Source organism: Nomascus leucogenys, chromosome 17 (assembly GCF_006542625.1).
Source record: "Nomascus leucogenys isolate Asia chromosome 17, Asia_NLE_v1, whole genome shotgun sequence".
NCBI lineage: Eukaryota > Metazoa > Chordata > Mammalia > Primates > Hylobatidae > Nomascus > Nomascus leucogenys.
The window spans coordinates 67,853,543-67,878,184 of NC_044397.1; the positions used below are offsets into that span (position 1 = coordinate 67,853,543).

The following is a 24,642-nucleotide window of genomic DNA, read 5'->3' on the forward strand; positions in this document are numbered from 1 at the left end:
TAGCAAATACAGGATGGGTGTGATGGCTCACACCTGTAACCCAGCACTTTGAGAAGCCAAGTAGGGTGGATCGCCTGAGGTCAGGAGTTCGAGACCAGCCTGGCCAACGTGGTGAAACCCCGTCTCTACTAAAAATACAAAAATTAGCTGAGCTTGGTGGTGGGCACCTGTAATCCCAGCTACTTCAGAGGCTGACGCAGGAGAATCGCTTGAGCCAGGGAAGTGGAGGTTGCAGTGACCCAAGATTGTGCCACTGCACTCCAGCCTGGGTGACAGAATGAGACTCCATCTCAGTAAAAAAAAAAAAAAAGAAAAAAAGAAGGAGAGAGAGAGAGAGAGAACTCTAAGTTTAGAGAGGTTGAGTAACTTGTCCAGGGCCATAGAGCCAGAAAGAGCTGAGATGAAGGAGGGACCACACCTCTGTCCATCTTAGCTCCCTGAGAATAGTTGACATCAAAGATGTTGAAGAATGGATCCTTTTGTTGGTGTTAAACTGCTACACATGAGGGTCCAGAGCCTTGTTCTGGAGACTTGCAAACGATGATTTTTATAGCCTCATTGGAGTGGGGGACTCTGCCTAGGACATCCCCTGAGAAGTTCTCAGTATATCAGCATATTATAGATGGAGAAGACTCAGGTAGAAATCAGCTTTCTTTTGTAATATTGATGTTTTTCAAACTCACTTAGCCACAGGTTCCCTTTTTCTCCAATAAAACCCATTACATTTTGCAGAACCAATACTCTGTGGAGCACCTATTTGGGGAATCTAACATTTTAAACTCATTTTACACATGGGAAATCTGAGGTTTGTGATTACTTGGCCAAAGCCAAAACTAGCTGTTGGCAGAGCTTATGTCATTAATTAATTTATTGATTCAACAGATAGACATCCACTGCCTCCTATGTGCCAAGCATGCTGGGAATTGGTGGCACAACATTGAACCAGTGGGCAAGACACAGATATAAGGAGACACATGTAAATAATTTTGGATAGCAATCACGATGGACTGAATGTTTGTGCCCACACCCCCACCCCTCCAAATTCTTATGTTGAAATCCTCATACCTAATATGATGGTATTAGAAAGTGGGGTCTTTGGGAGGGTCTTAGGTCCTGAGGGTGGAGCCCTCTGGCATTAGTGCCCTTATAAAAAGGACCCAAGAGAGCTCTCTGCTGCCCTTTCTGCCACATGAGACATAATGGGAAGTTGGCAGTCCACAGCCCAGAAGAGTGCCCTCACCAGAACCCAACCCTGCTGGCACCCTGATCTCACATTTTTAGCCTCTAGAACTATGAGAAGTAAATTTCTGTTGTTGATAAGCCACCTAGTCTATGGTACTTTGTTAGAGCATCCTGAATTGGCTAAGAAAACCATAAATCTATGAAGACTGGAAACCCTAGCATTTCCTGGGTCTTCTCAAGGCAGAGGGCTTGCCTTTTTCATCTTTCATCTTTGTTTTCCCAGTTTCTAGTATGAGGCAGTGATAACACAGCCTCAGTAAATATTAGTTGAATGAGCTGTTGATGGATTGGAATCTTTCCCATTCTATAACAAAATGGTTTATGATTATTATTATTAAAAATATATAATAATTATTAGTTTTGGTGTGTGTTACTCTTTGGGAAGTTTAAAACAAAATGTTCCAAGCAGTCCCCAGATTGAAATAGGTCTCTTGGTCACCCTTGCTAAGAAACCCAGTTCTGAACAGTACTGACCTTGAACACTCATTACAGGACAGATTACTTGTGAAATGAGTAATGTTTGAAAATCATCTCTGTAGGTTTTTCGGCATTGCTAAATTGTGTCATTGGTTGGAATTTTCAGATCACAACCATATTTTGATTCCCAGGCTTTTGGCCATTTTGCTATTGTGCCAGAATCTCTAAGGCCTAGCCCAACTGCTAATATTGACAAATTCTTGAGGAGTATATATGGTTTGTTCAGATATAAAACGGATAGGACTCAGAATCTTATCAGCTCATACCTGTGGGTATGGCACAATCCATCCATCTAGCAATTTTCTAAACTATGTAGCCTACTGTGGGATACTGAATCCCTGTGCATGAGTACTGAGAAGGACTCATGGAAGGATGATAGCTTTCTTTGCATTATTTGTTTCTAGCATAGGAAAACTGGCCAATGTTCATACAGTATGAGAAGTTTTTAGTCCACTGGACTGGAGATTTTGAGCTGCCCAGGTGGTCAGTGCTGGCAGGAAAAGGTAAAGAAGATCAAAGCATATGGCTTTTCTACTTGCCTATCTTTTTCTTGAAAGAATTTGTGGCTGATGAAGACCATTTTGCTCTGGAGGAAATGATGATCTGTTGGTGGCATGTTCCTGGCCTCTTAGTTTGCTTTGTTGTCCTGGGAAGTGGGCAAGTGCCCCACTGGACCTTGGTCTGCATTCCACAGGGGACTCCCTGCTTTAGAGGGACCCCTACCCATGAGGTCCAAGGATGACCACCCAGCGTAGCCTCCAGCAAGTACTCACACACACTTCATCCAGAGCAGATCATTTAGTTTAAGGGAAGGGCATCATCACTTTCAGAGATGGGTGTTTTAGTGATTAGAAATGCGGCTTCTCTGGTAGAGGGCATTTGTTTTTTAAAAAAGAGAAAGGGTAATGAATTGGACACTATCTGTCAAATTCTTTGCTAGGTTTCTTATGGACACCTAAGTTTTCCCAGGGCAATATTTCCCTGAGAAGGAATTGATTTTGGTATGATCCATAAAGCCATGTAGAGTGAAATAAACTACTGGCAGAAAAGAGACAAACACATATATAAAAAAATAGGAATCAGTGTTTCAAAAATGAAATACAGTAGAATACTGTGAGGTGTTTGTTTGTTTGTTTGTTTGTTTGTTTTCTTTGAGACAGGGTCTGGCTCTGTCACCCGGGCTGAAGTGCAGTGGCACGATCTCAGCTCACTGTAACCTCCCAGGTTCAAGCGATGCTCCTGCCTCAGCCTCCCGAGTAGCTGGGATTACAGGCGCCCACCACTGCACCTGGCTAATTTTTGTATTTTTAGTAGAGACAGGCTTTCACCATGTTGGCCAGGCTGGTCTCAAACTCCTGACCTCAGGTGATCCTCCCAGCTTGGCCTCTCAAAGTGCTGGGGTTACAGGTGTGAGCCACCGCGCCCAGCCAACTGTGAGTTTTATTTAGCCTCAGAAGTATCTTTAGACGTTAGGTAAAGAGACACAGGCTTAATCATATCTGTAGTTTACTGCAGGTTATAAGATGAATGTCTGATGAAATTATGACATATGTTACTGAAGGGAAATAGTGCGATGTTTTTCCCTATATATTTTAGGGTGATAACCTATAACACAGAAGACATTGGTGCCTCACTAAGAGCATGGCACCAGGAGCCTGAAGGAGTGGGACCTGAATCCCATTTTCTTGGTTTACCAGATATGAAAATTTAAACAAGTTATGTAATGCTTTTGAATCTCAATTCCCCATCTGTAAAATGGGGGTAACAATACAGACCTCTAGGGTTTGCTGTGCAGACTTAACAGGCTTGGCTCATGGGATGTGGCCAATAAATGGTAGCTTTTGTCATGAACTCTAGGTAGAAAAGTATCTACATGGTTTTCCCCAAGCCCAGAGAGTCTGAAATGGCCTTTGAGGGTATCTTCAGATGTCATGACTTCATTTAGTGTGGCATCATGCTTGTCTGATTTTTAGATTTCCAAAGAAGTCTTGTAGTGCATCATTACTAGAAAACATTTTGGAGTTTACACAATCAGTAAATGAATTTTAAAACCTTTTTTTTCTAAATAGGAAGGCAAGTGTTGCCTGCTTCATCTATCTACTTGTAGACCTGTTTAAGTGTTTTAAAATCCATCAAAACATTTAAAATTATGAAAGCCATTTGCTTCATGACTAAACAAAATTCCCTAAAAGTCTTGTATACTCCTGCGAACAGCTGAATCCTCTAAGAGAAGCAGGAAAACCACACGAGCTTCTCTATTAATGTTGCTGATGTGTTGTGACTTGTACCAGGTCCCTTAGGCCAAAGCGAAGCACAGATTTTTTTTGGGGAAAAAAAGCTGATGAATTAAGCCAATAACTCCAACCTCTTGGCCAGAGAAATGTAAATTCTTTTCCTAAACTCACAGAAGTAAGACTCTTCCAGGGCTGGAAAAGACTTTGATGGATAATGCAGGCTCATTTTCCCATTGAATTTATTCCCCGATGCTATGCATATAATGGGTAATCAATAAATATTGTTTGCCCGCTTTGTGTAGCTGTTTCAAATTGGGATGAGGATGCGTCTGTGGTGTTGAAATAGAGGAAAGCTAATTTTCTTATCTTGGGATAGGCTTTAATCTTGTTAGCCAGATGTTCTAAGCATGAGAGCTAACCAGTCAGACGAGACCACAAATATCTCAGTTGCACAATGCAATTGGCTTGGGAACTGCATTCTTTAAAGGTCATCCTTTGTATGGGGACAGAGGCACCCCTTGTCTACATTTTGGGAGGATAGGTTGGCTTCCTGGTCCCACTCAGGTCAGAAACACCACTGCCCATCACTTTTGGCCCCAGCTTCTTGTGGGTCAGCCCCACTGCATTGTAAACTCCAAGCAGAGGGGCCAGTTTTGACCAATGAAATGGTTAACCTTTTGGCCAGCCCTCTTCTGCTGAAGTCTATAATGCATGGCTGTTTTTATCCCTGTCTGTTGGAAGAATATTCAAAAATCCATTGCAATCTCGTTTTGATAAAGCCTTTAATTTTCCACGCCTTCCTTTTGCAACTTCATCCATTTGCTGCATGTTCAGCCCCTAAGAATCCAGGAATGAATTGATGTGCTGGCTTCAAAACAGCCTGGCATTTAGAAGTTTTGATTATATTCGAGAATCTCCAGGCTTGACTGTTCTTAGCTTTGATATCATGAGGACTATCCTCACAGGGAAAGATTTATAGCATCTGGGGTGAGAACTTTAATTGTGGCCCAAAGGAACTTGTGATATTTTGATAAGGTGCTTGAGGAGGTTGTTGGATATAGAGCAGAATGTATTTCGGAAAGGTGCAAGCAATTTTGAGCCCTTCTGGCTGATCATTGCAAAATGGGTGAGCACTGGGAGATCAGAAAATATGTGGTGGGCAAGGTAGAAAGAATGTCAAACTGGATGAAATAAGAAAACAGGGGAGAAAGCTATTTGAGAGGAAACTTGGCATATACTTAGTATTTGTGTCTGTTTTTCTCTTGAAATGGGCTGATGTGTTGGCAGAGGCTTCTGGCTGTTGTCAGAGATATGAACATCTGTGCTCCTTTGCAGAAAACTCAGGATTCTAAAGTGTTTGGTGGAAATTGTTTAACTCTGCCACTTGCTCCATCTCCTCATTAGGAAGAGCTTAGTCTGTACTGCTCAAAGTGTGCTTTTAAGAGGAAGATGTGGCTTAAATTCTGGGCTTCACTTTTACATACTGCTTGGCAGAAGCAGGTTTGCAGCAGTGAAATCTGAGGCCATCAGATACAAGTGTGCACACTTGGTGTAAATCAGTTTGCTTGCTTGGGTTGGAAGTAAGAATGAAAGATGCCAAATTAGTAAGGCAGTTGTGATACAGGCATCCAAAGAGAGCCAGCAAGATGGACAGGTCATGTGTGGCTAAGTTTTGGAAGGCTTTGCTTTAGTCACTGTAGTTAATGCTAAAAGCTGTTATAAATGACCCCAAAATATCAGTGACAATACAATAAGAGTGAAGTATTTTATCACTTTAAACTGCATTCTCCTATTCCCCTAATTAATTCTGCTGTTCACCAAGTCCTCTAACAAAGTGGTCAGTGGAGTTACACAGGTCATCAATGTCTAGCCAGCATGTCACCTTCCTTTAGCCAGAACCTAATCCCAGCTGTGGCGCATGCAGGAAAGGCCGGGCAATGTAGTTTAGCTCTGTGTTTGTGGAAAGTGTCACTGGTTTATCGAACACAGCCTCGAATGTTCTTCCTAGACAGTGATGGATCCATCCACATTTTGTGGAGCCCCCTTTATGAAAATAACACAAAATTAGGTACAAAAGTGAATGGTTTATTTAGAATGAGAATGGGCAGGGCTCAGTCAAGTGGAAGGCTCTGAAGATTACGGTTTCTTAGCTTCATGGTAATATATCTCTACTCCTAATGTCCAAATATAAAATGTGTTTTTCCCCTTCTTACTGCCTAATAAAACCATCTTTGCTAGGTGCCCCCGTGGAGCACTTTGTGCTGTTGAAGTGTGCCAGGGCAGCTATTCTCACATTGCCCTTGGAGTGAACAGTACTGCAGCCTTGCTGGGAGGTAGTTTGGCTATCGGTACTGAGGGCACAAGACTCGTCCTGTGCTTTGATTCAGGGGCCTTACCTCTCAGCCTCTGAAAGCCCCCAGTGATTTGTATTAGGTACGTGTAAATCATGAAAACATCCTCATCCTCCAAAGGCCGGTAAATGGTTGAATTATATCACCATGCAATGGAATATTGCAGCAATTACAAATGATGATAGGATGTTTTGTGCAAGGGAAAATGCGTATAAGTGAAAGAAAACAGCATGATGTGAAATAGTGTGAACTCAGTTATGTAAAAATAAGTAAACTAAAAATTACTGAAATAAACGATATGAAAATATTGCCACTGGTCATCTCTGGATGATACACATATGACCAAACTTTATTCATCTTTATAGTACTTTTTTCTTCAGCTCCATTTCCCTGCATTTACAATACAGACCAGGCACACCCACAGGGCCTGGGCTGAGGTGCACATGGTATAGGTTTACTCTGCTTCCTCTTTCTCTGCTTCAGGCAGTGTAAGAAGACAGCCTTGGTAAGTACCAGGAGGCCTCATCTTTATAGTTTTCTGCATCTAGCAAATTGTATACAATTATTTAAATAGTGATAGTTCTCACACCTCTATGTAAATGGCAATATTGCAGCCTTAATTTGCCCTAACATTTTACTGTTTCCAAAGTGTTATCACATATTTTCATATCTAATTTTACAACAACCCTGAGAGGACAACAAAGAAAAAAATCATACATTTTTAGTAGAAAACAGATTAAACAAAACAAACCCATCCAATCACAAACAGCCCATGAATATATTGACATTTCCAGATAGCATCTCCATCTTCTTCCTCCTGTTCCCCTAATTAATTCTGCTGTTCACCAAGTACTCTAACAAAGGTAAAAAATACTACTCTCTTCTCAATTAGCATAGCCTTCTATTTAGATTTTTAATTACAAATATTTTAAGAGTATTACTTTGGGTTTTCTCCGAGCTTGGAAACCTAGCCTTGTTCTACCAGAAAATGCTTTCTGCATTTCAGCTAAGGCATTTAGAAGTCCACATTGGGTCAGAGCCTGCCTGCATCCTGAGCGGCTCTTTCTGTTCTCCCTGCCAGCATCCTCCTCTGCGGGCTCAGCCCTGGGGATTAGGGGTGGGGTTGTTGGGGGAGTCTCTAGGACCCTGGGACCCAACACTGGAGAGATCCCAATCACGCTGGGTGCTCTTCTTCCCTCGACTCATGTTCCGTAGCTGCTTAGTCTTGTTGCAAGTGCCCGAATCCTAGCCTCTGCAGCACCCTGAGAGCTGGGCACTTGACTCTTACCGTCCCCATCTCGCCTCACTGCCCCTTCACTGCAGAAGCTGCAGTTTGCCTCCCGCGCTTAACCTGATGACTGACACCTCCTTATAATACCTGCAGGATGACTTCTCTGATTCTGCCTGCCCGCATCTGTGTGTTTCTGGATTTTCCATCTCCATGCTTGGCCCTGCCTGAGACTTCTGCAGGTCAGCATCTGACCGAGGTTATCTGAGCTGACTCTGACACATCCACGGTGTTGCTATTCACCAGATACAGAGTTGCACTGGCACAGCACAGTCTCTTCCCGCTCCCGAAGCTCTCTCTCCTTGCCAGAGGTCTTGCTCACCCCAGGGGCCTGGGCAGATCCAGTTCCAGATTCTGGAATCTCCCTATGGGCCTTACCTTATTGCAATGTACTGGGCCAGGCCACCAGATACTGCACTTTGAAAATCTGTTTTGAAGTTGCTAACTGCTTGGAGTACTGTGGTGCTGCAGGCTGCTGTCAGGGGTAGAGGTATGGGGAGCAGACATGCCTGAGCTGATCTAGAAAATACTTGGCGGTAGAATGCTCTAACGTGAAAATTAATTTTAAAAAACACACTGTTAAAGACAGTTCCAAATGTGCTGCACTTTCTATCTGTAGCAATCTCAAGTTCAGAAAAAGAAGGTGGAATGAAAGTTTTGGTTTCTGTCTCTTAGCAGATAGGTCAGGTCAAGTGGAAAGAAAACGGAGGCAGGAAAGAATAGCTGGGGAGAGCCCGCACTGTCGAGTTTGTTTCCTGGGGCTCCCTTTACATCTTTTGATGAACTGGGTGGCTTAAAACCATGCAGATTTGTTCTCTCACAGCTCTAGAAACTAGCAGTCCAAAATCAAGGAGCTGGCCTAAAGGTTCCAGGGGAGGGTCTTTCCTCGCCTCTTCCAGCTTCTGGAGGCCCCGAGTGGTCCTTGGCTTGTGCAGAATCACTCCAAGCTGTGCCTCCATCTTCATATGGCTGCCTTCTTGTGTGTCTGTTTTTGCATGACATTTTCCTCTTTTTTTTTGGAGACAGTCTTGCTCTGTCATCCAGGCTGGAGTTCAGTGGTGCGGTCTTGACTCACTGCAACCTCTGCCTCACAGGTTCAAGCAATTCTCCTGCCTCAGCCTCCCGAGTAGCTGGGACTACAGGTGTGTGCCACCACACCTGGCTAATTTTTGCTTTTTTTTTTTTTTTTTTGTGACAGAGTCTTGCTCTGTCTCCCAGGCTGGAGTGCAGTGGCGTGATCTTGGCTCACTGCCAGCTCTGCCTCCTGGGTTCATGCCATTCTCTTGCCTCAGCCTCCCAAATAGCTGTGACTACAAGCGCCTGCCACCATGCCCAGCTAATTTTGTTTTTGTATTTTTAGTAGAGACGGGGTTTCACCGTGTTAGCCAGGATGGTCTCGATCTGCTGACCTCGTGATCTGCCCACCTCGCCCTCCCAAAGTTCTGGGATTACAGGCGTGAGCCACTGTGCCTGGCCAATTTTTGCATTTTTTTAGTAGACATCTTTCTCTTTTTATAAAGATACCAGTCCTAGTGGGTTAGCACCTGCCCAAATGACCTCGTTTTAACTTGATTATGTCTGCAGAGACCTATTTCCAAATAAGGTCACATTCACAGATAGCAGGAAAGGACTTCAACGTGTCTTTCTCAGGGGACACCTTTCCACGCATAACAGCTGCCTCTGGTCCAGTCTTTCTATTCCCTCTTCAGTGGTATGTCCACCAGCAAAACTTCTGTGCCTCAGTTTCCTTGGCTGTAAAATGGTGCCCTCTTCTAGGATCGTTGAGAGAATTAAATGAAATCATGCTTGGCAGAGTATCCCTCTCCTAGAAATTGCTCAGTAGGGGTTTAGCTTTTACAGTTAGTCGCTTGCAGTCATTTGATTTCATAAGCTAAGTTTGTGGAGAAATTGAGGAAGTGAATGAGCCAAACACAGAAGTAAACACTGTTGATAGGACAGGTGGTTAACTTCTTCAGTGCCACAAAACACATTCTGACTCACCTGCACGCAAATTTTGCTTACAAGGTTGTTGTCAGCACTAATTTTGCTCCAAGTGTTTGCTTGATTAAAATCTCTTAGGCTACTCTTTGCAACTGACCTATAACAGAAATAAATGAACTAACTAGAGATACTTTCTTCACTGGGCTTCCATCTAGAGCTAAGCTTTACTTAGGCTTTCAAATTGTAAGCAAATGCAAAATAACTTTCTTGGGAAAATTCCAGAGAATCTAGGCCTTGAGTTGTTCTAAGCAAATGTGGCCCTCCTTTTAGGGTGGAAATCTAAGAAATGGATTTATGCATTGCCCAGTTCCAGGGGCATCATTCATACTGTGGTCTGTGCGTGTGTATGGACAAGCCTGCTCCTCTGGGTGAGATGGCCATAAGTCCTTTCTGGGGTTCAGTAAGTTCTGACAGTGGCATTGTCATGGTGTGAAACTTCTCATTCTCCCAGTTTAATTATTCAGTGAGAATGGGATTCCTGAGATTCTAAACCATATTCCATAACTTTGGAAAATATATGTGTATATAAAATTTTCCATACGGTTAAAACCTGAGAGTGGACTGCAAGTCAAATTGCTATTTTCTTCCCTGCTTCGTCTCTGTGAACTTTGTATTGTCAGTTTTCCTGACAGTTGACAAAAGTGGGCAGTTTTGGTGGCATATCTGATTTAGGAAGTAAGTGCAACAATTTGAAAGCCTAAGTAAAGCTTAGCTTTAGATGGAAGCCCAATAAAGGAATTATCTTTAGTTACTTCGTTTATTTCTGTTATAGGTCAGCTGCAAATCTGAAAACACAGTTTTGGATTTGTGTGCTCATTTAATGATACTGATAATCTGAAATGCTGGTTTTTAGGACTGTAGATTTCATTATGGAATATGTTTTTAACTTAATTTGTATATGGGTCTCTTGTTGTTTTGGGAATTTTGTTCTAAGACATGTTGAAGCTGTGCTGTAGTTATTGGGTTTATGAGTTGTTGGGGTATTATTTATTTTTAATGTACTCTGTTCTTTCCTCTTCCCAAAGCAAATAATCAAGAATTAATGTTTAACTTTAGGTTGGATCCACTCACTTTATATTGAGAGTTATTATTACTTTAATTCATGTTTCTTTTCCCTGAAGCCCTGATATATCTTTGGGAAGATACATTTTTTCATGCATTAATTATTTTCCTTTTCAGTATCAATTGCAGGTATTACAATCACAGCAAGAAATGTATGTTGTACATTTATTATGTGCTAGGCACTGTGCTGCCTGCTTTAGATGAATTATTTTTATGATCATTTAATTTTTATATCCATGCTGGACTTTACATACTGTCTATCGTAACTCACATTTTATAATAAGGACCTGAGACTGGGGAAATAAACTTGCCAAGTCAACACATTTAAAAGTGGTAGAGCCAAGAGTTGAACTCACATAGTCTCTGACTCTGGAACTATGCTCTTAAACCCTACACTCTTGATATTGAAGATGTAGGGACATCTTTGCATCTGAAGACAGAAATGCACATATAGCCCAGAACTTTTCAGTGATTCCAAAGACCTCTGTGTTTTCACGTAACATAACTTTGGGGGCCACAGATTCGCTTTGCTCAATCTATTTTGTTCAGGAGTACATGCATGCTTATTTGCTCAGGCAGTAGCTGAAAGCAGTGAGAGATAGTCCAACAGGTCTCCAGATTGCAAGAGAAATTAGGATGGATTTAAAAATTAACAGGCTTTCTATGCATATAACCAAGAATCACTTACTTGCCATGAAGATGAATACTACGGCCCCAAAGTGTGTATATCAGAAGGTAGGATATTACTTGGTTTTGTGTAATTAGTAATACCAAGGTCAAATCAACTTAGATAACTGGTTTAAACCATTAAATAGCTTTTTTGGCTTTAGATATTTCTCAAGATTTTTAATGCACGCTACGTGCATTGCAGTCTGCAGGAAAAAAGAAAAAGGATTATTAGTGTTTTTGCAATGTTCCTGCCCAGTGTTTACTTCTTTATTTGCTCTTGTTTTATTCCCACGGGGAAAGGTTCATTGTAACGCACCCAGGGATGTGTGGTAGATTTTTCCAATGCAGCAGGTAGGATGACTTTGATGGTAAGAAACAGAAAATTGAATGTCGACTGGCTTAAACAATAAAAGCTTATATCATTGAAAAGATTAGAGGTATGGTGAGCTACAGAATTAGGTTGATTCAGCCACTCTCTGGGTCATTTAGGGTTTCTTTTTTCTGTCTCTGCCAAACAGGATTGGACTTTGGAGTTGGCCACAGGCAGATTCCCCCAACACACCGGCAGGGTGGCGATCAGAGAATGCCAGAACAAACATTAGGTAATTTTTAAGAAGAGTGACTTGGCGTATGTGTGCCCCAACAAGTATCCACCATAGCCAGTGACCTGGATATGCTTAATTTAGATTAATGAATTTATCCATCCTCTCTCTTCTCCACCTTGTAGGTGTTGATATTCTACATGTAATGTACAGGGGTTTTCCCCCTCAGATACTTTTGGTGAATATTTCTGTAGTTGTCCCTAAGCATAGAAAGATTTTCCAGCAGGATACTAAGAGGTACTGTTTAGCATATTTCAATTTCCCATTACCAATCCCACAGACCTGATAAGATATTGATGTTGGCTGCTAATATCAAAGAATGTTTTCTAATTTTCTTAGTGGATAATGAATGGAAGGAATCATTCAAATGAATTCCATGATTCATTATGGAATCATTCACTTAATATTATTTTGATATTAAATGATATTAATTATATTAAAATATCATTATTTTGATATTAAAGTGGAGGTAAATTGACTTCTGTCATATACCTTTTCACTTTGCTACTTCACAGTTTCCCTCTGTTCTTGGTGTGCTGAAGTGGCCTGGTGTGGTGGCTCACATCTCTAATCCCAGCACTCTGGGAGGCCGATGTGGGCAGATCACTTGAGACCAGGAGTTCCAGATCAGAATAGGCAACATGACAAAACCCCGTCTCTACTAAAAATACAAAAATTAGCCAGACGTGGTGGTGCGTGCCTGTAATCCCCACCACTCGGAAGGCGGAGGCACAAGAATCGCTTGAACCCAGGAGGCAGAGGTTGCAGTGAGCTGAGATCACGCCACTGCATTCTAGCCTGGGTGACAGAGCGAGACTCTGTCTCCCCCACAACTGCCCCCCAAAAAGGAAAGTGCTGAAGGGTGTTTTCCTGAGTGACAGGCTGGAAATTTAGATGGCAAAAAAAAAAGAGAGCTAAGGGCATACTTTGCGTGTTACATGGATGCTCATTTTTGGCCAAGGGGATTTCTTCTGAGAAGTGAAAAATATCTTCAGACAGTTTGGTTCATTTGGTGATTGTCCTGCTTGCCAGGTTGCACCAACTGGTATTTTCTTCTTTTGTTCAGTAAATCAACCAAAGGCCCACCATGTGTAAGGTATTTTCTGTGGATTCAAGGTTGAACGAGACTTCCTTAGCCTTCCTGGTCTTTCAGTCTCGTCAGGGAGTTGAGACAGGCACAATACAAAGGACGAAGAGGAAAGCTAGGCTTGGAAAAAGGGCTCTTGGGCTTGGAGAAGGCAAGGAAAGATTCCTGGAGAGATGAGGAAAGTCTTGTGTGCAAGGGGAAGGGAGAAAAGGGGGGATTTCAGACAGAGCAAGTATTAACAATCTTGAGCCTAAATGTTGTGAAGCAGTTAAAATATTAAAAAAAAAAAATCGGTCAAGTTATGTCTCCTATTAGTGACTTATTATTGTTTAACAAATCACCATAAAACTTAGTGGCTTGACCCAACAAGAATCATTTATTCTCTTTCATAATTTTGGTGGTTGAGGAACCCAGGAGCAGCTTAGCCAGGTGGTTCTGGCTAAGGGTCCCTTGTGAAGTGGTGGTCAGATGTCAGCTGGGGCTGCAGTCATCTGAAGGCTGGACTGGGGCTGGAGGACTTGTTCCAAGATGGTGTGCTCCTGTGGCTGACAAGCTGCTGCTGGCTGTGGATGTCTGTTAGGGCTGCTTGAGTGTCCTTATGACATGGCATCTGGCCTCCCCCAGAGTGAAAGTTTCAGGCAGAGACAAACATGTGGCATCTTTTTTCTCTGACCTAGCCTCTGAAATCATATAGCATAGCTTCCCACACACTCTGAGTGTTAGAGAGGAGTCACTAAGGTGGGTCTAGGGGGAGAGGATTCACCTTTTAGAGGGAGGAGCATCCAAGGATATGCACCCATGTTTTAAAACCAATACCATTCTTGAAAAAAATGACAAGCAAAAATGATGGTTGCATTAGTTTTTCTTTAGTTGTTGTGTCTGCACAGTGTTTAATTATATTAGTTGGCACACTGTAGTTTTTTGATTGGTAAACTATGGTACATATAACGTCTTCATCTGTTAAACTAGTCGTTTAAAGTAGAAATTGGCAGTTTATCCAAGAGACCTCTTACCACAGAAGCCTCCTATAGAAGACAGATAAAGTAGAAGTCAGGGGCTCAGGCTGAGGTGGTGGTGAAGGGGGCTGGCACAGCCTTTCCTCAGTGTCCAGGAGCACCCCACAAACACCCTGGCTCCTGAGAATAGAACACTCTGGAAGCCATTTCATGGACCCATCCATTCCTTCCTGTGATTTTTTTTCTTTTGGAGTTCAGTTGTTCCTTTGAAGAAAGAACAAAAGGATTTCATGTTGTTTTGCAAAATATGATCTTAAGAATTATTTTCTGTATTATAAACACATAGTTTGAATGATGATGTGTAGCACTGAATGATGGTTAGTATCATTTCTTCCAAAACATTGTGTGTGTGTGTGTGTGTGTGTGTGTGTGGGCAGAGGTAAGAAGTAGTTGAGCGTGAGGAAGGGACTTTAATTTGAACAGCATTTTCTCCTCTGTGGAGCATATTAATTAAATATGTACTTGTACTGAACCATAACACTGTGTTTAAATCAGTGAAAGACATGAGCCACCATTCTCAGTAGTGTCAAAGCTGAAACCCTCTGTGACCACGTGATCTCACACCATCATGACGTTCCTGCTGGAGTGGGAGGCAGAGTTCTGAGAAGTGGAGAATGTGAGTGCTTTTGAATTAAGTGTCTTTGATAATTACCAGAATAACGGAAAAAGTTTATGAACCAGATCAGAAAAAAATATGCTCATTAGTCATATGAATATTAGTTTTCTTAACATAACAATACACTTCTGAGGTTCCCCCTTCTTCCTTGCCCCCCCACACACAGAAAAATGCCATTTCTGTAGACTGTATGGCCATTTCTGTACACTGTATGAAAAGAGACCCTCTAATACAATAGAGAAGTTGGAAAAGCTGAATACATTTTCTCTCTCCAACTTAGCACACTTAAAAGGCAATAGCCAGAAAATTAAATTTTATTTAAAGAATTTTGAGGATGAAAAGCACAAGGATATTTATTTTTCTCCACTGTCACTTTCCACTTTCATCACTGCTACAATTTATTGTACCCACTTGTTCCTGGAAAAGAAAGAGCATAATAGCTTGTTACAGTGATTTCTTTCTAAAATAAAGTGTTGTAGGATGTTGAAAAACTAGAAGAAACCAACGGCTGGCAGTAATGAAAGAGAGGGAACTTTGTTTGCTAAGATGTGGACAGGGAATAATATTGCTCCTTGAATTTATCCACTAACAATCCAGTATTAATATCTGTGGGACTTCCCATTGAGAATATTGGTAAGGTAGAATTAGTTGCTACATCTCCATAATTATTTCTTAAAATGGTTTTCTGAGAGCCAGGAAAATGTTATACTACTTCTTGTTCCTACTTCCTGTTCTAGCTGTTCCAGGTTTTATTATGAAAATGCGTAAGTGGGAGTAAAAGCCAAACTCTTACTTAGCAGAGTGCCTGGTGTGCAGTAAACATTAATTCTCTTCTTCCTTCTCTATCCTGATGCCTTCTGCCCTGACCCCAGGATCCACAGAGGGAGGGTGACAAAAAGTGTCACAGCATATAGCTCATGAATTGCATCCTTTTCGTTAGTTAGCTAAAAACTCTTTCCACTCATGTCTTCTTCCCTTTGCAGTTTTTTTTTTTTCTCCAATAGGAAACCCACTGTTTTTTGTTTCTCTACCAAAATGTGTCACGTTGCCTTCCTTTAGGGCTAGGCCAGCAGGTTCTATGATGGGATCTAGTTTTTCTCATTGTATTAGTTTTCCCTTGCTTGAATGAAGACAGTGATTATAAACCTGGATTACTGTTAATTTCATTTTCATCCATGTATGTCATTTATTCATTCATTTGTTCATTACAACATTTGTAGAAGACCCACTGTGTAGGGCTGTGTGTGTGTTAAGGGGTGGGAGGGACTAGAGCAGAAGGTTACTGGAACTGAGGCATCTGGCCCTCTGTCCCTGCTTTTTAGTGGCTCACAGTATGGGGTTTTGGGGAGGGTTGGAGAGAAAGACACGAAGACAAGTAGATACATTTCAAATAAGCATTTACTGAACCCTTGCTGTGATCAAGGAACTGAATCAAATTTTATGTGGATACCAGGTTTTACTAAACTTGTTTTTTTTTCTTTCAAGGAGATTATACTTTAGTAGAGGAGAGAAGACACATCTAATTTAGCAGAACTTTAGGGAGCTTTCTATGTGTCAGTCACCAAACTGCAATAGTACTGGGGAGTTCATTTTTTTGTGTGTCAATTACATAAAATAATCCTTCCTATGCAAAGAAGATAGAGACTGTCTGAGCTAGAGTAATTACAGCAGGAATTGTAGAGGAAGTTGGAAGCAAAATAGTCATAGTAGTTAAGGGTTCTGACTTGGGAGTCAAATATATCTGGTTTTGGATTCCGGCTTTGTTGCTTAATAGCTATGTGACTTTGGGGGAAGGAGGGAGATAATTACCTTTTCAAGATTCAGTTTTCCTGCTTGCAAAATGGGGATTATAATAATAATATTTACTGTGGTAGATTGTATTTTCCAAAATGGTCATACCAGTATCTTTTATCATACATGATCTTACAATATCCTTGTGAAACTCCTGCCATCTAGCAATAGGGTGTATGTTCCTTCCATTTGATCTTGAGTGGAATGTTGTGACAGCTTTGACCAACAGAGCATAGCAGAAGTGATACTATATGGCTTGCAAGGCTATGTCATAAAAATGTTATTCACCTCCATCTTGCTCTGCAGTGTAGCTCTTGGAACCCAGCCACCATGCTGTGAGGAAGCCCAAGCAGCCCATGGAGAGTCCCAAGTGGGAGGAATTGAGGCCTTTGGCCCACGGGCCTGGCTGAGTTCCCATCCAACAGTTAGCCTCAACTTTCCGGCCATATGAGTGACCATCTTACAAGTGGATCCCCCAGCAAGCCCCAGTTGAGTTGCCCTGGCTGACTGTGCATGGACCATAGAAAAACCATACCTACCCAACCCTGCCCAAATTGTAGTTTCATGAGAAAAATAAAGTGATTGTTGTTGTGTGAAGCCAGTAAGTCTGGAGATGGTTTGTTACACAGCAGTACACAACCAGGACACTTACCATATAAAGCTGCTAAGAGGAGTTGATGAAATGATACGTATAAATCAGCATAAAACTAGTGACCCGTTAATGATAGCTCTCTTCATTATTATCACTAGTTAAGGGAAGTTATTTAATAGATGTCAGCATTAGTTCAAAGCAAGGTCAGAACCTAAAAAGCTACCCATGAACTTTTGGCATCCAGTAGGTTTTAGGAATTTTGTTCACTTTTTTTTTTTCTTCACTTGCAAAACCCTGCTGTGTGTCAGCTTCCGGATCACCTTTCTGCTGACATTGTGCTGAGTTTGTTCTCAACTCTGTGCTTTCTGTTGTTTCAGAGTTTCACTTAGGCTTTCTGTGCCATGGCCCGATGTGTAAACAATGTTTAAACTTCCAGATTATTCTGTGAAAGTCATGCTCAAGGCTGTTATTTTATTAAAACAATTTTTTTGCATGTGGTAAAAAGCAACACAAAATTTACAACTTTACCATTTTAAGTAATACAGTACAATAGCATTAACTATATGCACATTCTTATGCAGCAGATCTCTAGAGCTTTTTCATTGTGAGTGACTGGAACTCTATACCCACTGAAAAACAACTTCCCCTTTCCCTTCTCCCCAGCCCCTGGCAACTACCACTGTACTTTATATTTCTAAGAGGTTGACTACTTTAAATAATCCCTATAAGTATAGCCATGCAGTATGGGTCTTTTTGTGGCTGGCTTATCTCACTTAGTATCATGTCCTCAAAGTTCGTCTGAGTTGTAGCACATGACAAGATCTCCTTCTGCTTTAGGCTGAATAATATTCCATTTTATGTATATTCCTACCGTTTCTTTATCCCTTCATCTATTAATGAACGTTTAGGCTGCTTCTCCTTCCTGGCTATTGTGACTAATGCTGCAGTGTACACAGTAGTGCAAATGTCACTCTGCTGTTATTTTTTCCACTTCCTACCAATAGCAGAATCTCCTTGAAATGCATTGGAAAGACAGAGAGTAGGGGCTTATCTGAGTTCTTTGTCATCTTTTTTCCAGCATATCTTAGAGAGTGATGCATAATCAGGTGGCCAGACTGCCCAGATTCTTCCTGGGGGTTTCAACTTCATTATGTATATCTATTGTGTAACCGGATACGATTAGAATTAAACCTCTGCCGGGCTTTCTATTGCTTTTAGAGCAGTTTCACAAGCATTATTCTATCGAATCCTTGCTGCATGACAGCTATTTCTTTAGTATGGGGAACACAAGGTTACAAATACGGTGTGGATATAAACTCCAATGCTACTGTATATATTTATTGTGGTATTCAATGTTCTTTACCAATGTAAAATTCATTTATAGATGACACAATTTTTTGAAATTTCTATTTTTAAAATTAATAAATATTTTTAAAATTAATCATTTTTTTCTAAGAGAAATTTTAGGTTTACAGAAAAATTGGGCACAAAGTACAGAGTTTCCATATCCTCTCTTTCCCCAGCAGGGCTTCCTTCTTATTAACATTTGTTACAAGCAACGAGCCAATATTGATACATTATTATTCATTGAAGTTCATAGTTTACCTTGGGTTTCCTTTTTGTTTTTTACAGTTCTATAAGATTGAACGAATGCATAATGCCGTTTATCCACCATTATCCTATCATACAAAAGAATTTTACTATCCTAAAAATCCCCTGCAGTCCACGAATGCATCCCTCTCTCACTGCATATTGCTGGCAACTACCGATGTTTTTATTGTCTCTGTAGTTTAGCCTTTTCCAGAATGACATATAGTTGGAATCAAACAGTCTGTGGCCTTTTTAGGCTGGCTTCCTTCACTTAGAAACAGCATTTAAGATTCATCCATGTTCTTTTTTTTTTTTTTTTTTCGAGATGGAGTTTCGCTCTTTCACCCAGGCTGGAGTGCAGTGGTGTAGTCTCAGCTCACTGCAACCTCCGCCTTCCGGTTTCAAGCGATTCTCCTGCCTCAGCTTCCTGCGGAGCTGGGATTACAGGCACCCACCATCACGCCCAGCTAATTTTTGTATTTTTAGTAAAGACGGGGTTTCAGTATGTTGGCCAGGCTGGTCTTGAACTCCTGACCTCATGATCTGCCCACCTCGGCCTCCCAAAGTGCTGGGATTACAGGCATGAGCCACCGCGCCCGACCTTCATCCATATTCTTTCATGGCATGATAGTTCATTTCTTTTTATCTCCCAATACTGTGTCATTGTGTGGATGTACCATTGTTTATTCACTCACCTATTGAAGGACATCTTAGTTGCTTCTGACTTTTGTCAAGTATAAGTTAGGCTACTGTAAACATGCGTGTGCAGATTTTGTATAGTCCTAAGTTTTTTCAACGCTATTATAAATTACCAAAGTGTTCTCCACACAAGCTATATTAATTTACCCTCCCATTCTGCAGTGTATGTGATTCTGTTTACTACAAATTCTTACTGACAGTTAATACTGATGAATTCTTTCATCTTTGCCCATCTGAAGAGTGAATGTGGGTATCTATCTTACTGTTAAAATTTTAATTTGTATTTCCTGATTATTAGTGAGTCATCCCATTTTAATCTTGGAAGGACCTTTGAGATCTTCTAGTTAATGCTATATTTTAAAGATGCAAAAAACAAGACTAAGAATATTTTCTTGGCCGGGCGCGGTGGCTCCTGCCTGTAATCCCAGCACTTTCAGAGGCCGAGGCGGGCAGATAACAAGGTCAGGAGTTCGAAACCATCCTGCCTAACACGGTGAAACCCCGTCTCTACTAAAAAAAAATACAAAAAAATTAGCCGGGTGTGGTGGTGGGTGCCTGTAGTCACAGCTGCTCGGGAGGCTAAGGCAGGAGAATGGCGTGAACCCTGGAGGTGGAGCTTGCAGTGAGCCGAGATCGCGCCACTGCACTCCAGCCTGGGCGACAGAGCAAGACTCGGTCTCATAAAAAAAAAAAAAAAAAAAAAAGAATATTTTCTTACTTCCTCACTTTCATTTTTCTTTCCTAAGAATATGTTTTTAGTTTCGTTGCCTTATGCCCCTCATTGATGTGGCTACTGAGTTCAGTATCTCATCCAGTGGAAATCTTTCACATTTGCCATGAGGGTGGAATATATACAAAGAGAGAAAAAAAATGAAAGAGTAATATCGCAGATTTCTCCCTTGCACCAACATCTTTATGTTCACTAACAAGAGGCTTCTGTTTCGCAAACTAATTATATTTGATACAGGGCCTGAACCAGCGTGAGTACTCAAGCATTCTCATGAATGATGGAATGAACCCTAAGATGCAAGGAGTGGGAGATGAGGTCCGCCTAACGGCTTGAAAATACCCATAGATCCCAGAGGTATCTCAGCTCTGCAGCCTGAGCTTGACTTCCGATTCTGCCTGTAGCTGCGGTGGACTGGGAATTACTGATAAGGGAAGCAAGTGTTGACATTTTCCATATTAGGATGGTTCTCCAGTGAATTCTGACCCATGCTCTCGTGGTCAGCTCTCTTGAGGCCAACTTCCTAGAGGCTAGCTGTTGGGACCAGCGGAGTTGACCTCTGGGGCGGGACAGCATATGCACTGTCCTCTGAGACTAGCAAGTTCAAGACACTCTGGTTTCCCCTGGAAAGCCTTTGGAGTATCAGAGGAGGATTGGCTGGGCTGCGATTCAGCCAGTCTGTGTTTTAACGGCCAGGGAATGAATAAGCCTATCTTCCTGACTCCCTCCTTCCCATTAACAAGCCCGACACCTTGAGTCCCAGGAAGCATGCCACACATGACTTTAGTGCCCCATGCACACACAAGTTTAATTGCTTTGTGATTGCCTAAAATGTGAAATGAAGGAACACATTGCCTATAAGGATAACATTTGCGATTCTGTGCATTTAATTTCATCACACGTATTTGTGTCAGTTAAAGCAACATGGAAGTGTGTTTGCTGTACTTAAAAAACCTATCTGGATTTTGTGTTTCTCCATGATTTGGAAGAATAACTGCAGATAAGCAAGCTCTGGGTGTGACAGACAGACATGGGGGCAGAGGTGAGACAAGGTGGAGGCTGGGGCATGGGGGAGGGGGCCGGAAACATTGGGCATTCCAGGAGGAGGGAACAATATGTGCAAGGGCTGGGACCTGCAATAAAACCTGACCTTTTTGGAGGAATTCTTAGTTTTTTTTTTCCCCATTGTTGTTGTTTTGGTCTTGAAGTATAAAAAGTACCCATGCCTTATTCTTGGGAAAGATTCATTCAGATAAAATCCCATTGTCACTCAAAGTTATGCTTTCTCACACAACAATTTCAGTCCCCCAGTGCTGGTGGCCCACATTACCACTGCTTCATTGGTCTGGCAACAGTGACTTCTCTCCTGGAAATGATTGCTCAGCAAATGCCTTATTCTGGCAAATTTCAGAGCCCATAGTTTCAGTGAGGACTCCTGATCATGAGCTGTTTGCATTTTATTCAGAAAAAAATTTAAAATGGGGGGAAAAAAGAAGGGAAGGGATGTGAGCCAGGCAATAGCTGAATGTTTTTTAAAAACTACATATTTTGTTTTTCATCAAGTAATGATTACCCAGTTGCAACCACAATCTATTTAGAACTAAAAATTTAAGCCAGCATTCCAAGCCCCAAAGAAAACTATGGAAAAAAAGATCCAGGAAACTTTTGGTACTGGGGTGTAGTATCTCCTTTTTATGCTAAGTTTGCAAACCTTGCTACATTGCCACAAAGAGGAGGAACATTTCAACACTGATTGGCATCTGGGCCTCGCATATGGGGTGTGTTTGTTTGAACAGTGTCTTGGTTATAGGAGAACCTTTATTGGAACAACCTGAAGGGCCCAGGGAATTTATTATATACCAGGTTGTTTCTTCCATTAACATGGAGAAGCATCTAAAGGATACATTGTCAGATATGTCAATATCAAAGGTTAAAAATAGTGTGGGACCTAGGGATGCCCCAGAAAGCTGTGCCAATGGTGGGGAGTGGCCGTGATAGGACCAGATGAGAAAGAGCATAAGATACCCCTGGAAATCATGGCACACAGTCACCTGTATGGGACGGAATGCAGTGTGCATGGGAGAGGCCTGCCACATAGAGTGAAGGTGGAAGGGGGAGCCATCTGGACATTCAGAGATGGGTCTTGGTGGGATGGGAGAGGGAGTGGACCAGTGAGGATGGAAAGTGCTGGCCCAAACCTTCCCATGCATACCTTAAAATCGATTTCTTTCTGGACTGATTGGAGAGAAAAAATGATTACAATTTTAGGGATTCTGTTTCCCACCTCTCGTTTTCTCTTGCTTTTTTTCCCCATTAATATATTTTATTTTTTAGAAGTATTAGATTTACTGAAAAATTGACTAGATAGCACAGTGAGTTCCAATATATACCTGCTATCCACACAGTTTTCCCTATTATCAACATCTTGCATTAGTGTGGTACATTTGTTATAATTAAACTAGTATCCATTATTATGAATGAACAACAACAGTTCATTAAGAGTCACTCTTTGTGTTGTATGTTCTATGGGTTTTGACAATTGCGTAATGGGCCGGGCATGGTGGCTCATGCCTGTAATCCCAGCACTTTGGGAGGCTGAGGTGAGAGGATCACTTGAGGCCCGGAGTTTGAGACCAGCCTGGGAAACATAGTGAGACCCCCATTTCTACAAAAAATAAAACAAATAGCTGGGTGTGGTGATGTGTGCCTGTAGTCCGAGCTACTCTGGAGGTTGAGGTGTGAGGATTGCTTGAGACCAGGAGGTCAAGGCTGCAGTGAGCTGTGATCATGTCACTGCACTCCAGCCTGGGTGACAGAGTGAGACCCTGTCTTAAAAATAAATAAATAAATGAGAAAGACAGTTGCACAATGTCGTGTAGCTATTGTTACAATATCATACAGAATAATTTCACTGCCTTAAAAATCCACGATGCTTCACCTATGCACCCCCCTACCGTCCTCCTGGCCTCCAAACCCCTGGAAACCAGTGATTTTTTTTCAGAGTTGGGGGGGTTTCACTGTGTTGCCCAGGCTAGTCTCAAACCTCGGCTTCAAGTGATCGTCCTACCTCACCCTCCCAAAGTGTTGGGATTATAGGTGTGAGCCACTGTGCCAGGCAAACCACTGAACTTTTGACTGTCTCTATAGTTTTGCCTTTTCTAGAATGTTATATAATTGGAATCATACAGGTATTTAGCCTTTTCAGACTGGCTTCCTTCACTTAGAAATGTGCATTTAAAACTTATCCATGTCTTTTTGTGGCCTAATAGCTCATTTAAAAAATTGCTGAGTAATATCCTATTGTGTATCTATACTACAGTTTATTCATTCGTCTATGGAAGGACATCACGGTTGCTTGCAAGTTTTGGTAAATAGGAAGAAGAGTGCTCTAAACATTTGAGTGCAGGTTTTTGTATGGACATACATTTTCAACTTGTTTGGGTAAATACCTAGAAGCATTATTGCCAGATCGTATGACAAGATTACGTTTAACTCTGTAAGAAGGTACCAAACTATCTTCAAAGGTGGTTACACCATTCCCCCTTGCTTTTTGATTTTCCATGTGACTGTAATTTGGGAATAGAAATTGAAGATAATATGTGGAAAAATGCAGGTACTACTTTTAAGGTGTAATACCCTGATTCTGAAATATCCAGTTGTACTGGGTGAGATACAGACTAACAGTGTCCTTTAGTATAAGGATATTAATTGTTTACTTAACCAGAAGTCAGGGATCAGATGGCTTCAGATTCATTAAATAGCTCAAGACTGTCCTCAAGGATCCAGACTCTCTCTCCCTCTACTCTTCCGTTAGTATGTTGGCTTTCTGTCTTCTGCTCATACTTGATGGTCTTAAGATGGCGGCTGTAGCACCAGGCATCATGTCTTCAAACACTTAGGAAGAAAGAGGAAGGGGAAACACCAAGAGCTGTCCTTCCATTTTGTCCCTTTTATCAGAAAAGTGAACACCCCCTCACCCCACGAAAAACTCAGCAGATTTTCTCTGATGTTTTACTGACCCCAATTGGGTTCTGTCGTCACTCTAGCTGCATAGAGGCCAGGAAACAGTAATTTGGAGTCTCTCTAATTTCTGCTCATGGTTTCTTCCTGTAAAGACATTCCCACTCACAACCTGGCCTCATCCATTTAGCAAGCAGAATATTGCTGGAGCCACTTGTAACTTTTTGTCGCTGTAGGGAAGGGGAAATAGCTTCTTCCCACTCATCATCAGGTTCATGACTGAGGCCCCTATAACAAAAGACAGATTGACAATAGAAAAGGATACACATGTATTTGATGTAAGTTTTACGTGCCACAGGAGTCTTCATAGGGAACGAAAGACCTGAAGAAGCAGGTAAACCTGTGTATTTTTATGCTTAGGTTTGGTGAAGAGTAGACAGTCTTAGAGATGTGTGATTGGACAAAGGGGCTATCTATGATCTAATTGTAATGAACTGTGAGAAATTTAGCAAGGCCTGTTTGATCAGGTTCTTCTTGTCACTTCTATGTCTTCAGCTGCTTTCCTTTGGGTATAGGGAAGGAGTCTCTCTCATATGGCTTGGCTGTGTCCCCACTCAAATCTCATCTTGAATTGTAGT

General features: G+C 41.6%; 1 protein-coding gene and 1 pseudogene across 5 annotated transcripts in view; one reads left to right on the top strand and one right to left on the bottom strand.

Moving 5' to 3' along the window:
• Positions 1-24,642, top strand: part of ELMO1 (engulfment and cell motility 1) — a 592,800-nt gene that overhangs the window by 22,493 nt on the left and 545,665 nt on the right. The gene's annotated exons all lie outside the window — the stretch shown is intronic.
• LOC115831061 lies at positions 6,687-6,826 on the bottom strand (annotated as a pseudogene).